At 44.7% G+C, this 15,421-nt stretch overlaps 1 protein-coding gene across 3 annotated transcripts in view; it reads right to left on the bottom strand.

Moving 5' to 3' along the window:
- SEMA6A (semaphorin 6A) overlaps positions 1-15,421 on the bottom strand; it is a 127,339-nt gene that overhangs the window by 66,088 nt on the left and 45,830 nt on the right. Inside the window, exon 1 of one of the 3 annotated variants that reach the window (XM_055301821.1) lies at positions 12,674-12,707. The exons of the other annotated variants lie outside the window; for them this stretch is intronic. The gene's annotated coding sequence lies outside the window, so the exon portion shown is untranslated. Of the gene's footprint in view, positions 1-12,673; positions 12,708-15,421 lie in introns of those variants that run through there. 3 annotated transcript variants of the gene reach the window in all.

The following is a 15,421-nucleotide window of genomic DNA, read 5'->3' as shown; positions in this document are numbered from 1 at the left end:
TAATATGAAAGGATATAAAACGTAATGGCCTCTGGAACTCCTCCAGGTTCTGAAATGATATGATTCTAGGTGATTCTGCCCCAGTGACGAAGGGAGTGGGTGTATGGTGGTGATTAGGGAGGGCAGGACCTGTTGTGACTTTGAACCAGGACACTCCTTTTGTGACAAGTTCCTTGAGCTAGAGCAGAGAAATCTCAGCATGTGACACCACCTAGTTTCAACATCAGGAAAAGGTTCAAGTCTCATAAGTAGTTCTAACCTGGCCAGGGACCATAGTTGTTACCATTTAATTACATTCGGATGGCTATTTTGTTTTTTAAGATTTTACTTATTTATTTGACAGAAAATGTGCACAAGCAGGGGGAGCAGAAGATAGAAGGAGAGGGAGAAGCAGGCAGGGAGCCTGACATGGGGTTCGATCCCAGGACTCTGGGATCATGACCTAAGCCACAGGCAGATGCTTGACTGACTGAACCAACCCAGGAGCCCTTGAATAGTTGGATTTTACACTAAGAGTGACACTTCATTTCTACTGCTCTAGCTTTTACAAAACTAAAAAAAAAAAAAAAAAAAAGACATGTAACTGACATATAATATCCTATTAGCTTCAGGTCTACATCACAGCGATTTGATGATTTTTTAAAAGATTTTATTTTATTCATGAGAGACACAGAAGAGAGGTGGAGACATAGGTAGAGGGAGAAGCAGGCTCCATGTAGGGAGCCCAATGTGAGACTCGATCCCAGGACCCCGGGATCATGCCCTGAGCGAAAGCAGGTGCTTAACCACTAAGCCACCCAGGCGTCCTGTGATTTAATGTTTTTTATACATTACAACATGATACCTACAATCAGAGTAGTTACCTGTCTGTCTGTCACCATACGAAGTTATTGCAGCACTACTATGTTCCCTATGCTGTACATCCCATGACTGACTTATTTTATAATTGGAATTTTGAATCTTTTAATCCCCTTTGTCTTTCTCACCCATCCCCTCATGCATCTCCCCCTTGGTAACCCACAGTTTGTTTCCTATGCCTAGGAGTCTGTTTCTGTTGTTTTATTTGTTCATTTATTTTGTGTCTGTCATTCCACATAAGTGAAATGTATTTATCTTCCTCAGTCTGACTTCCGTCACTTAGCAGAATACCCTCTAGATCCATCCATGTTGCAAATGGCAAGATTTCATCATTTTTATGGCTGAGTAATATTCCACTGTGCGCGCCACTTCCTCCTCATCCTTTCTCCTGTCAGTGGACACTTGGGTTGCTTCCATTTCTTGGCTACTATGTGCCAGCTTTCTGACCTCATCATCTTAGTCTTTATAACACGACTGTCTTTAAAAACCTGAATTGGAACTGGTGTAAAAGCTCCTACATGAAACCAAACTATTGGTCATGATGTAGGGAGCAGAAAGAGCAGATGGTGAGAACATGAAGTCCTGAGTCCCACTTACCAGCTGGGACCTCTGACAAGATGCTGAAGGTCTCTGAACCCTGGGTTCCTCAGCCTTAGAGTGGGCAAAATAATGCCTTGAGTTTGGTTATGAGAAAACGCTCATAAAAGTTGTGCCCCTCAATAAGTGTTTATTCTTCTGTTGTGATACTAAAAAGTTGCCTTTTATAGCTTTTCTTGGAATTTCTTAAGAAATTCTCAGCTGGGCCCCAGATTTGCAGCTGGCATTCTACTTCCTTAGTGGGAAAGGAAGCTCCCTTGTCTTGGTCCCTCTCTTTCCCTCCACTCTCACTACCCCTTTCTCCTTCTGGGTCACTAAGCTTCCAATTGGGGGTGGGCGTCTGGGAAAGGCATGAGCCAGTCTCAGAATGGCCTAACTCACATGATGTGATTTGTAAAATGTAATCCTAGCAGCCACTCGAGTGCAAAGGAAAATAACTGTGGAACACAGGAAAGGGATGGCATGGGTGTGGAGCTTTGCTGAACACCTCTGTGGGCAAGGTACCTACACATAGTATTTTAATTAAACATCGTGGCAACCCCACGAGACAGGCCTTCTGGTCTTAAGGCCTTATGCACACAAGGAAACTGAGGCTCCGGGGGATTAAGGAACATGTCCGCGTGGCACACGGTCAATATTTACAACCCTATCAGTAAGAAGGAGAAGTGCAGGCGTAAACCCAGGTCTGTGTGACGCCAAAGTATATGTCCTTCCGGGACATCAAAGAAAGGGGAACAGAAGGAAGGTTGGACAAGAGAGAGCTGCTGACATCCATAGAAACTGCACTATTATCTTAATAGCTGAATATAGGTTGATGCATCTATGCTCACGTGGCTGGAAGTCCCTAATGGCTTCAGTAATAAAAATCTATAAAAAGGAGTACATAGTTGCTTGCAAACATGTAGGCATGCAAAGGCTCATTCCACTTTATGGCCCGGTGATTGCAGGCTTAACGTGATAGAAAGATGCAAATACTTCTCAGCCACAGTTTTTGGAAAAATTGATTGGCTCGTGACAACACTGTGTTAAGTGGAACCACTTGCCTGCCATCTCCTCAGCAGTGAGGTTTTGAAGTCAATCCATCATAGAAAACAGTTTCTGTTATGAAGGCTAAAAACAAGTCTGTCTGCTTCAGGAACTGAGAAGATGAACAGATCTGGACACCCCTCATGTCCAAGAAAGGCACCTCTCCCAGAGAGAGGCGGGAGGGCAGGCTTTTGGTGCAGAAAATCCAGCTTGCTGAATGCTGGAGACTCATCTTACGAGAGACTGAACTGCTGATTATTCTTGCACCAGAGGGCCATTTCGAGAATTAAGGAGTGTTTAAATAGCAGGTGGCCTTCACTGGCCTGACAGCCCTGTTTCAAGGGCCATACCACGGAGGCTGCTGCTGTCCACAAGATGCATAACTGGGCCATCAGAGAATACTTCCCAGGTGAAATGAACACCTTGGGCCCAGTGATCCTGCTTGAAACCTCTGCTCTAACCCAGTCTACATACAGGGACCATTCCAGTCACCAGCAGAGTGATACTTTCATTAAGATAGAAGGTTCATGCAAATGAGAAAAATTGCCCTGGGCTCTTAATACTCTGGTCTCCTTCTCCTCTACTCAGCCCTCAGCGGAGACAGACACAGAAGCACCCATTTCAAGGGAAATGCCACAGGCCTAGCCTCAACACGTTTTGGAGAATGCTGTTGGCATTCAGTGGAGTATAATCATAAACATCGACTGTGCATTATGCCCCATTTTAGGTCTGAAACCACTGTCACAAAGGAGCAGGAAAACAGCTGTGAATTCAGAAGTCCTACGTGGAAAAAAATTTTTTTGTTGGAAAAATAAGGTCAGGGTGGAAACCTATTTAATCTTTTAAGGGGAGAAGGCAAGTCTTATCTTTCAGGAGGTTCTGTGTTATGACTGCTTTCTTTGTCTTTACCTTCCACCCTGACACACACATGCACCCCTGAGCCACTGGTGCACTTTGCTTGGATGTTTCAGATATAGTCTCCTGACTCAGTAGCACCCTGCAGGTGAAAATATATGGCAAGCTGTCTTGACCTCAAAAAGCTGCAGCAGTCCCAGCCGTGTGTAGCCATGTCACACACCGGCTTCTGGGCACCTCCCATCTTTTCAGCTTTTATAATATTGCTGAGCTCAAACATCTGCTCCAGAGGCAGAAACATATGCCCCCTTTGTTTTACTGTTAAGGAAACTGAGGCCTGAGAAGTGAAGTCACTTGCCAAGTGTGGGGCGGCTCAAAAGTGGCAAAGCTGAACAGCAGTTGAGGACTCCTGACTCCTTCACTGAGCTCTGTCCCTACATTACACTGCTTGCAGAAAAGCAGCCAAGACTCATTCATTTCTCCTGGGCTTGCTGCCTGATGTTCATTACTTCCACTGCCCGATTCCCTGCTTTCTGTTGGAAGCCAGGTTCTGTGCTAGATGCTGATGCAGACAGAGCTGGAAAGAAAGGTCTCCTCATCCCCCAGGACCGTACTCTTTAGTAGATGGACCCCACAGCTCCTGCCCATTGTCCCAAAATAGAATATAAAAGCAAGCACCAATCCGGTTTCAGAAAGAAATAAAAGTCCTATCGGGAAGAACAGTGTCTAGAGGGTGAGGGTGCTGCAGGGATGTGCAGCTAGGATGATCACCCTAGGCCTCTGGATGGACAAAGACTTGGCCGGGTCACTGCGGACTGGCAGGTAAAGGAGGCACAAGCGGGAACTAACAGATTTCCAGCAGGACCGGGTCTAGAGAACAGTGTGTTAAAATGAGCAACTCCATGCTGATTGGATTTTCAGACACTGAAACTGGACCATTTCACTCTTTGCTTAAGGAATTTCAAATATTTGTCTAAAGTAGTGGATGGATTTTTGCACTGCACCCAGAGTTCGGGTGAAAAGAATTACAGCTGAGAATAAAGATGTATCAGATTACTTTTTCCTTCTAAGAATATGACCCAGGAATAAGAAAGCAGGCGGGGGGGGGGGGGGGGGCAGGGAGAACAGGAAGCTCTGCTGCAGAACCTCAGAATATTGGTATTAGTTCATTCGAGGTGCTGATTATGTGAGTTTTTTCTTTATTACTCTCCCTAGTTTTCTGTACATTGCTAATTTCATTAAAAATGAAATAGGGCAAAAATAACAGGCCTAAATTGGAGCCACTTTCCTTTCATCCCTAGCATCCTTAGAAAGATGCTTCCAGAGTGACTTTATAAAGAGCCAACCAGAGACATCCGTGTCTAGGGTTTTCCACGAAACTTTGTCAAAATCCTGAGCTGCTTTACAACTAAACTGGAGCAATCTCTAGCCTTTGACAGGATGACTCTCCCCAAAAATTTCTCCTCAAGCTGCTTGCTCTCAGAGTAGCTAATGATAAACAGACTCTCCCAGCCACAACTCTCACCTTGCTGCTCCTCCCTGGGCCTGGGATTGCCTCAAGCTTAGCTGGGGCACAGGGAGGTGTTCTTCCCCTGGTTGGGGTTGGAGTAGAAGTTGGGGTTGGAGTGAGAGTTGACTTCAAACGTGGCTCCGAGAGATATGAAAACAAACCCGCAAGTCTCTCCTCCTCAGAGCCCTGAATAAACAGCCCAAAGTCACAACATCACCATTCACACATGATTGACACTGTGACCGAGCCGAACAAATTTTTAATGCCTTTTTTGGGTAAAATAGTCTCAAAATCAGGCAGTGAAAACATTTCCTTGAACTAAAGCTTTTGAATCAAGTTCTGTGGTGTTTGCTGCATTGTATCCCTGGTCTCTTTCAGTGAGCCCTGATGCTCTTCCAGTAATGTGAGAGCCAAAAATAGAGTTTATATTTGACTACAAGCTTCTAATTACATATAGAACAACATAATATCATTTCAGGATCGGCTCCATAACAAAGCATGATATTGCCGACTGGTTCTTATCATCAGTGAAATATCTACATACACAGTGGGTTATCTGCGTGTCTCTGTCTAGAAGCATCCAGGACAGAAAGGAGATGGAAGCATTATCTCTTGAATTTCCATAATTTTCTTATATTCTTTGGGAAATTCACTTCATTTGTTAAAAGGAAAAACTAGTCCTTTTTAGTCCTGGTGAACCGGATGAAAACGGCAAACCCATACATTTAAGTGATTTAAATTTATTATTGTGTTTGGCAGATACTGCTGCATTTTCCTGAAATTGAATGAATGATATCTTCATTGGCTTTGTTCATGTTCTTCATTAGGCTGGCTTGATTTATTTAAAGCAGGTATCAGTTTGAATTGGGGTAGAGAGAGCACCATTGACTAGTTGATTCTTTTAGAATCAAGTCAAATCTGGTGATAATGATCCCTGTAATGTTCGTTTATTTATAATGTGAAATCCTACTCTGAAAATTAATAACGATCTCCAAGCATCCTGAAAAAATATGCTTTCTTAGGGCCAGAAAGAGCAAGTTCCAGGAAATTATGGGTTTGTTTAAATGTCTCTGCCACTTAATGACAATTCCTTACATAGGTAACTTCAAATTCACTGCACAGAAACTTCGAGATTTAAAGTCCTGTTCATTGAAATGAAGCTGGTAGGCATCTGAACGAACTATTTTCATAGCCATAGTTGTTTTGGAAAAAGCCTCATTTTTTCATAAGTTTCAAGAAAAACAAGATTTGATTTCTTTTTTCTCTAGATCTGGATGAAACAAGTTGGTTTTGGAAACAGAGGTACCCAGTCCCTCATTTGCAATTACAGAACAAAACCAAGGGAACAAATCCTGACAGCTAAATTTTTTCCTATTTATGTGGTGACAAAATTTGACCTGAACTGGCATGAGACCATCTATAGTCTTTATTTATTGCTCTTGGGATGAGTATTTATACATGTCACCGCAAAAAATATTTTTAAATTGAAATGTAGTTACCATACAGCATCATATTAGTTTCAGGTGTACGACCTTATCCTGCAGCTCTAGACATTACTCAGTGCTCACCACAGTGAGGGTAGTCACCATCTGTCACCAAACGATGTTACTGCAATCGTATTGACTACATTCCCTATGCTCCTCACTTCAGCTCTGTGACTTATTTATCTTGTAACTAGAGGTGCGTACCTCTTAATCCCCTCTATCTCGCCCATCCTCTGTCCGCCTCCCCCCTGGCAACTACTAGGTCTCTGTATTTAAGAGCGTTTTTTTAATTTGTTTTGTTTCTTAAATTCCACATATGAATGAAAGCATATGGGATTTGTTTTTCTCTGTCTGACTTACTTCTCTTAGCATTACACCCTCTAGGTCCATCCATGTTGTTGCAAATGACAAGATTCCATTCTTTTTTATGCTGAGTAATATTCTGTATACACACACACACACACACACACACACACACACACAGGCACCATCTCTTCTTTATCCATTCATCTGTGGATGGATACTTGGGCTGCTTCCATATCTTGGCCGTTGTAAATAATGATCCACTCCAAAAAATATTAATGGTTTGGTTACTGGTCGTTGTTCCCACTGGGGTATATGTCCCATGTCACTTCTCTAAAATCTGAAAAATTGAGACTCACACCACGAAAAAAGTGTAATCTGATTTCCTTTTTAGTGTATCATATTATACTTGAAAGAGTAATTCAGAGATTAGGAGTTGCTGACTGAGTCATCTTGTCTTAATTTCCTCTGTCCTCCACTCAGTGACAGGCTTTGGTCCATACAAGGGACTGACGAGAACAGGCTTCCACAGAATGACTGCAGCTCACAAAGCGGAGGTGATCTTGGTAGCGATGGTCTCAAAGACTGGGGAGTGAGCCACCATCAGCAGAAGGGACGGCCTTATCTAAGCAGCAGCCCCCCACCACCCGGGTGAGCGACAATCTTTCTCCCATCCTATAGCCGACTACTCCTTCCTCTCTCTCCCTGTGTTAAACGGGTAGACTTCACAGCCATTTTTATGCAGTTAGTGGTGGTTTCTCCAAAGGAGCGTTCAGAGTGTCTTCAATCTTTTTCTCCCAGAATGATCCTGGTCATGGTTTTTGCCAGTCCCCCATAATCAGAGGGAATTGTTGGCTGGCAGTATTTGCTTTCTGTACTTGCCTTTAATTTTTAAATGCCTGCAACTTTCTTTTCATAGATAATACCAGTCCATTGAAGGATCAATTAATAAAATGAAGAATTTAATTTCAAGAATATGTTGGGAGGACAGCATTTTTCTTGTGCAACAGGTGGTGGGGTGGTAAAGGAGGAAGACCTAGTCTCTTCCCTTCTCTGAGAGCCTCCCCACAAATCGTCCCCTCCACAAACCGCCTGCCTCCTTTCCTCCTCCAAAATGGACACAGGGCATCTGGCTCAATGGCAATCACTTCTAGCTGTGAGAGGACACGCAGGCAAATGGTTAACAGTAGATAACCTGGACACAAGGTTAATCGCGGCAATCCACATTATCTGGAGGGAAAACAGTACCTGGCTGTCACCAATTAACCCCCAAAGCTAAGAATGAATAAATAAATAAATCACAATTCCCATAATTAATAGCATGGCAGACAATCAGTGTAATCACTATCTGTGTGAGAGAGACCAGAATCGAGAGAAAAGTGACATTACCCAGGACTCCTGGATGTGACAAGCAGAAGCCAAAGGCCGAAGTGCTGAGGGCCCGTGAGGAGAGGCGATGTATCAGAGAGGAAGGGAGCATGAGACCAGGGCCCAGTCTGGCAGAGGTGCCCAGGCTGGTCACCCCAGGATCCCTACACACAAGTGCAGGGGAAGAAAGGGAGGCCTGGGAAGTGCAGGAATGCCTCTGAAAGCTCTCCACCCTCTTACTGGACAGCGCAGAGGTCCAGCGGGGTCCTACAGGCTTGCTCACTGGTAAGGATCCTAAGGTCTGAGCAGTAAGATGGGAAAAACACAGCTATGGACCACACGGAGAGGGAATGATGCATGAACTTGTTTTGAAAGGGAGATTCCCCAGGTTCACTTTGAATAAGTAAAAGACTAAGTAAGGCAGCACAATTTTCTACTCAAATAGCGATATTCTTCTTGTTCAGTTAACACAGTCTTTGGCTCTCGGGAGAGCAAAAAAAAGAAAAGTCACTCTGAAGTGTTATGCAAGAGGAGGCAGATGTGTTCCTCGCATATCTATTTAATCAGCCCTTTCCAGCAGCACTAAGACATGAAAGAAAGGCTCAGTCTCCTCCAGAATCTTCAATGAGGAGGGAGCAAGGTGCCATATGGCGCCTGGGCACGATTACCTAGGCCGGGGCACTGTGTCACCATCTGAAAATGTAAGACGTGCGCATGCTCCTCCTCCCTCACCAAAGGTAGATTTGGAGATTGAGAATCACGATTAGTGATATTGCCATTTTCTGCACATGATTTCATTCCAAAGGAGCATTGCTTTTGTATATCATGGATTACTCCTTCAAAGTTGTGGGAGTTATCAGTGGGAACACGAGACAGGAGGAAGTGTCATACCAGGGTGTTGGCATGGGGGGAGGACTTTATCTTCAGTATTTGGTTGAATAAGCAATTACCTTTGTCAGTGGTTCCCTTACACCCATCCACCCATCCATCCATCCATCCATCCATCCATCCATCCACTCAACCAATGGTGGAGTCTCAAATGTGCAGGCAAAGCACATTTGAGCTGGGACACAGCAGGAGACCAAGGTCAGGGGCTCCTTAGTGGGTTCCGCCCTTACAGAGCCCCCACACTGCTGTGGGAGGTCGTATAGGAATCGCTGTAACAAAGCACAGAGCTGTGAAAACACAAAATACTACAAGCTAAGATAGTGATTTTACAACCAAAACACACCACATCTGTCCGCCTTCTATATGCTAACCTACAACTCAGGTCACTCCCTCCCCTGCATAAACTCTAGCAGCTCCTTACTGCATTTATGACAGAACTGAAATCACCAATCCTGGGTGCAAGAAGCACCACCTACCTCCCTGACCCCATCTCGCTCCATTCTGTCATTTCATACTCGGCTCCACCCGCCCTGCCTGGCTTTCCAGTCCTGCCTTCTGAACCTGTGGCTGCCCCCTCCTCCACCACTTGGAATTACCTCCCATTTTTCATTTGCTGGTCATGTTTGTCATTCAGAACTCCAAGAAAATGTCACTTCCTGGGGCACCTGGGTGGCTCAGTTGGTTAAGCCCTGGACTCTTGGTTTTAACTCTGGTTATGACCTCAGGGTTGTGAGATCAAGTCTGGTGTCAGGCTCACTGTTGAGCAGGAGTCTGATTGAGATTCTCTCTCTCTCTCTCTCTCTCTCTCTCTCTCCCTCCACCCCTCCTCCCACTTGCATGCTCACTCTCTCTCTCTAAAATAAATAAATCTTTTTTTTAAGTCATTTCTTTGAACAGACCTTCCCTGATCTTGAAAGCAACCCAATGCCTTTTTTTAAATCACATTACTCTAAATTTCTGTAGTGAATGTTTCCCTACTTGATATTTCCACATTTATATTCTTACTTGCTGTCTTTCTTCCACCGCATCAAAATGTAAGCTTGGTATGGACAAGCCCGTCTTGTTAATCATGTATCTCCATGTTCTGGAACAAAGCTTACTACACAGTGAACTTCTAACCAATATTCATTGAATAATGTGTAAATGTTAGCCCTAGAAACAACATCAGAACAATTTCTGAGAGATGGGTGTTAAAAAAGAAGTGGAGATGTAAGGAGCAAGGATGGGTTTTTTCAGACATCTGAAGAGGAAACTGGAAGACAGGAGGGAAGAGCTAAGATCAGTGGGTAGAAATCATTAGAAGGTATTTTCTGCTCAATGTAAGGAGGAACATTCTAGTAGTCCCAGGAACACAAACATGGACTGGCTTGCCCAAGGGGCCGGAGGCCAGTTGAGTGCTGGAGTGGAAGGAATATTGTCCAGGGCAGTCAGACATCGGATGTGGGGCTAGACTAGACAACATGGTCCCAATGGAGAGCCTGACTGCTTATGTTTCTTGGATCCTCTGACAAGTTCTTCCTCCCACGTACTGAGGAAGCACTGCTTAGAGCAGGAAACCACAGATGGTCCAGGAAAATCCTGCTGTTGACTCAAGCTTTTGCTGGAGGCTGCCCATATAGTTCTGTTGATGAAATAACCTGCCTAGAATCAAAGGACCAAAGAGAAAGTCCTCAGGCTTTGGCCAGGGTTTTTTCATTCAGGATCCCAGTCTGACCAGCAGCTTGTATAGGTGGTAGGTTGGTAGCCAAAAAGTGCACATAGGAGAGATGGTCATAACCTAATGAACATCACAGACACTCACCAGAGGTCTTTTGAGGTGGGAACATCTGGCATCCATACTGCCCCACCTCTTCTCAACTCTGCAAGGCTTCGAGGAAGACTTGAAGTGTGGGATCCAAAGTTAAGCTCTGGTGTGTGGCCTTTCTGGGGGTGAATGTCATCCACTGGCTTGTTACTAAGACCCTATTGCCAATGACATATAGACCCCAAGAGATGATTTAATTCCATTCTCATCTCAATTCCCTTCCCAGTGACTCATAACTTTCTCCTGACACCAGAACAGCTGGGCCAGCCAGCTGGAGAACACATACAGATGCTGCTGGCTGGAGCTGGAGGGGGCTGTAGGGCACTCATTTGTGTGGTCAGCCCACAGTGCCTCAGTGGGCTACAGAGTAGGGGTGTTTCCCCTTTGCAGGCAAGACTTGGGTGGGGATGTTGACTTTGTCATGGCCCACCTCTCATCCTCAGCACATATGTGTGTCTACACTGAGCACTGTAGCTCCTCTTCTTCTACAGCTTATAGAAGGCTTATTTCTTTGGGGAATATTAGATCCTTGAGCCAGTCCATCTGGAGAAGGTATGAGAGAGAGTACTTTGGCCAGAACGTACCACCCACCCAGATATCTGGGCTTAAAACAGTTCTCAAAGTAGGGAATGTGTGAAAGGCTCAGAAGTGAAATGAGGGGGTGGAGGGGAGGGTGGGGGGCAAGAAAGAGATGATCTGTTTCTGAAAAAAGGATTTAAAGCAAAGACATAAAATCAGATGAGTTGATTATGCACCAGAAAACCTGAAAGGTGTACATGTAAAATCCTCCATTCCAATGTCTTGCTTAGGCAGCATCTGGTACATCGGGGGTACTTGCTAAATATTTGTTGATTTTAATTCAAGTGGCTTTGAACCACCACTTTGAGTTCCATGGTGGTTGTGAAAGGGGCATCTTTTAAAACGAAAATGTAACTAGAAGCCAAGACTGATTTTCTGAAGTGTTGTGAAGATTCCAGTTCTATTATACAGGCATCTGGTAACACAGGTTCATCTCTGAAGGAGGAGGACTGGAGGTCAGAGGTGGGAAAGAAACTCCCTTTTTGTATTGTACTCTTCTAGGTTTTGTTTTGTTTTTTAATTTTTTTTAAATCTCATGCATGTGTTTCATTTTTTGGAAAAAAACCAAAACTAGTTATTTTTTCAAATCTATGTCTCCCGAGGCAGACCTGGAACTCAAGCTGCCCAATAGCTGGCAGTTCCCACAGTCTTCCCCAGGACCCCATCCCTTCACAGTCTGTCCAGTCAATAGTAACATTCTGGAAGACAGGATGAGGGTGAGGGGCATTGATGGGCATTGTGGCATCAAGTGGCAACTCTGTGAGTGTATCTGTGACAATCTGTGACACAGACGGGTATATATGGTGGTGGGTAGTTTACATAGCACCACAAACCCTTCTGCATGCCATGTGAATGGCTGCCTCATTTAAAAGCTTTCAAATAAAAATGTAAATCAACTCAGAAGGGTAGGGCACAGTGAAGTCAAACCGAAAGAGTCAGATGAGCTCAAAGCAAATACCCTTCATATTTTTTATTTTCCATAAACAAGATTCCAGGGCTGTGTATGGGAACTTGATTTTCCCTCTCATTGCGTGTTCATTTCTGGGCAGCCTCCTGCCCCCATGTCCTCTGGTGACCCTGCCCCTCTCTTGGTGTTCACCTTCCAGGTCAAAGGAAGGCCAAAGGCTGCTTCTTGAGCATCCCTAAAGGATGCCAGACTTTTGAGAAGCAGAATGCAGTTCTTCTTTCGGGAATGGTCACCTTAGACTCTCCCAGAACGACTATTCCCAGAGAGGAGAGGACATTGCCTGGACTGGAGAGAAGATAGGACTTCAGCAGAGCGAAGAGGGCAGGGTAGAGAGGGACCCACTGTACTGGCATATGGCCTGTTAAAAAGTATCCTTCGTCCTACCCTGGCGTCTCTTTCTGGAAGGCCAGCTACAGGGCACTGCCCCCTCTTACCTTTCCACTTCTCTGCTGAGCTGGGTGCCAAGCCAGGAGCAAAGGCTCATTTCTTCTTCCTCGGTTCCCCTTCTCCCCCAGGGTCCTTTGCAACCACTGTGATGCTGCTGCTCTCACTGGGGAGGGAGACCGTGGCTTCAGAATCCAGTTTCAACTCCACCTTGAACCTTGGAGGCAGCTGCTGCCCCCTGGATCGCATGTGTTCCCTTCTCCTCACTCCACGAGTGGATGCTGCTCTGTCCACAGCTAAATGCAAACACATGCTGCGCCGCAAGCATAAACCCGTGTTTGCCAGACTTGTCAGGACTATGGAATCGCCTGGAGAGCTTCACAAATTAAGGATGCCTGTGTCCCACACCCAGTGATTGTGACTTAATTGGTCTGGGGGGGGGGGGCGATCCCAGGGCTTTGGAAATTTTCGTAGATCCCCAGGAGATTCTCCAAACCAGAAAAGTTTGGGAACCGCTGGTTGAAACAAATGGAATCCAAATTATAATCCTAATCCTTCCATTTCAGTGCCTTTAGCTCTACCCAGGGATAATTGATCATGATTCAAAAAACTTGTACTTGGGCCAGCTGCATGGGGTGGCTTTTAAAATATCGAAGTCTATTTTGTGCCCACCTACCTCCATGCCAAACCACTAAGAAAATATAATTTAATCCATTAAAAATGACAAGGAGCCGGGCAGAGACTCCTTTTCTAGCATGAGGCTTGCAACATCTTTTTAATGTAAACACAGACAATAGGTATGTTCTCTTTTATGACAGAGCTGAAATAAAGCAGACCTAATCAACCCTCCCAGATGCTATGGAGTAGAGGCCATGCGAATCCTGGGTTAGGAAGCCTATCTCCCAGCCTTATCAAAATGGCTTTTCTCCTCAACTGTGCCCCAGTAACCTGGGAAATATAAATTTTGATTACTGATGCCTCCATTGTTAGTAACTGACGATACATCATCAGTAGCTGGTCACCAGTGTCAGCCCAGACTTAATTATCTTAGCTGAGGAAGAGAGTAACCCCACGAAAGAAATGCTTTCCAATTAAAGCAGCATAGAATATGTGATTTGTCTCTCTGGCGATATTCAGTTCATACTCCTTTTCATGTTATTTGTATGGTCTTCTTTTCCTCATTATAAGCTCAGAGTTGGGAATCATGGGCTCCCTAGCAAGAAACAAATACCAAGAGGGCAGCTGTCAGGCCCTGAAAAAAAATCACGAACAGTCGCCACCAAAAACACAACAGTAATTACAGTTTCACTAGCAAATGCTATAGTTAAGGTTACAAACCTCTTTCAATGCAACCATTTATTTTTACAGGTTCCTAACCTCTAGAATGTATGATTATGTGTGTATACTCTCTCTCTCTCTCTCTCTCTTTCTGTCTCTCTCTCTCTCTCTTTTCAGAAGATATTCTTTAAGGGCCAGATGTTCTATGCTTTGTCTTAGCTCTTATTTCAGGGACAAGGAAAACATTTTTTTTTTTACTAGCACAAGAAACAATATTTTGGGCACAGACCTCTTAACTCTTCATCTTCCCTGTCTTGTTTGTTTTTCCCACCTCACTGAGTGTCTGCCCACTTACCTGTCCCAGGTGTTCCTTTATCCCGGGGACAAGTACAAAAGTTGGTCTTCTCTGAGACTAACTTGACCCTGACCACTTTGTAAACATGGGCTTTGTTTTGGAGCTTGGACCGTTTCAGAAAACAATCACTGCGCACCTACTGTGTGCCAGGTATGATCTAGGCACTGAGGATTTCTCGGTGAACAAAAGAAGTCTTTGCTCGATTGGGCTTGTGTTCCTTCTAGTGGGTTTCCATCTCATTCCTTCTGTTAGTAGATAAGTGGCCATGGGTTAGTTTATTTATAATCTCAGTAAGCCCTGGGCTTGTCCGCTACAAGTGGGATAATGACGCTTTCTCTGCATATGGTTGTTATTAGGACTTAGAAGTACCCGCCTGTAAAGAGGTGTTTAATAAATGTGTGCTTCCATTTTCTTCTCAATCCCCTTTGAGCCTGGGGTTGGCATTTGGAAACCCGGAGGTATCCTCACATTTCCACATTTTGGATTTTGTACACTTAATGCATCACTGGTTTCCTAAAAATACTGCCTCACTATAGTTCGTTGTCCCCTTCCCCCAAATTCCAACCACAGCCTCTGCGTCTCGCGTGGCCGCTGCCCACACGGGTTTCCCTGGCGCACAGCTGCCCTTCTCAGAAGACAGCAGCTGCAGTTGGGTGCTTAACCAAAACTTTACTGAAGTTTAAAATTACTCCTTTCAGGAGAGAGGGCTGCGCTTTTTATGATGCAGTTTTCAGAGCCACATCCATGTGAAAAGGAGGAACCATTGTCTGTGGTCACTGGTGTTCCTCATTATTGACCTGTCTCATTCATATCCCTCTTTCCAGCCACTGTACGGGCACCTCACAGGGAGAGGCCCTTTTACGAAAGACACCAGAATTGAGTATTGATTGTCTGTGTTTATGAACAAGACACTGTGGCCAGTATGAAGGGTAAGGGATGGCTAATGCAGAAGACCTTGGGAAGCAGGCAGTAGGGGTGCTCTCTGGAATCCTCCCACCTGACCTAGCAGTCCTAGGCGAGGCCTTGTCCTAGTGCCGTGGCTTTTCTGCCTATGCCTGGGATTAAGAATGTACACCAGGGTCTCAGCGAACCGCCCACACCAATGAGGTTGAGCATTTCTCACAAGTCAGTGGAATTGAAGGAGTTTGCAAGGATGGCTCCAACT

The sequence above is a fragment of the Nyctereutes procyonoides genome, unplaced genomic scaffold (genome assembly GCF_905146905.1).
Source record: "Nyctereutes procyonoides isolate TBG_1078 unplaced genomic scaffold, NYPRO_anot_genome, whole genome shotgun sequence".
Lineage (NCBI taxonomy): Eukaryota > Metazoa > Chordata > Mammalia > Carnivora > Canidae > Nyctereutes > Nyctereutes procyonoides.
This window is presented reverse-complemented; position numbering and strand designations above follow the sequence as displayed.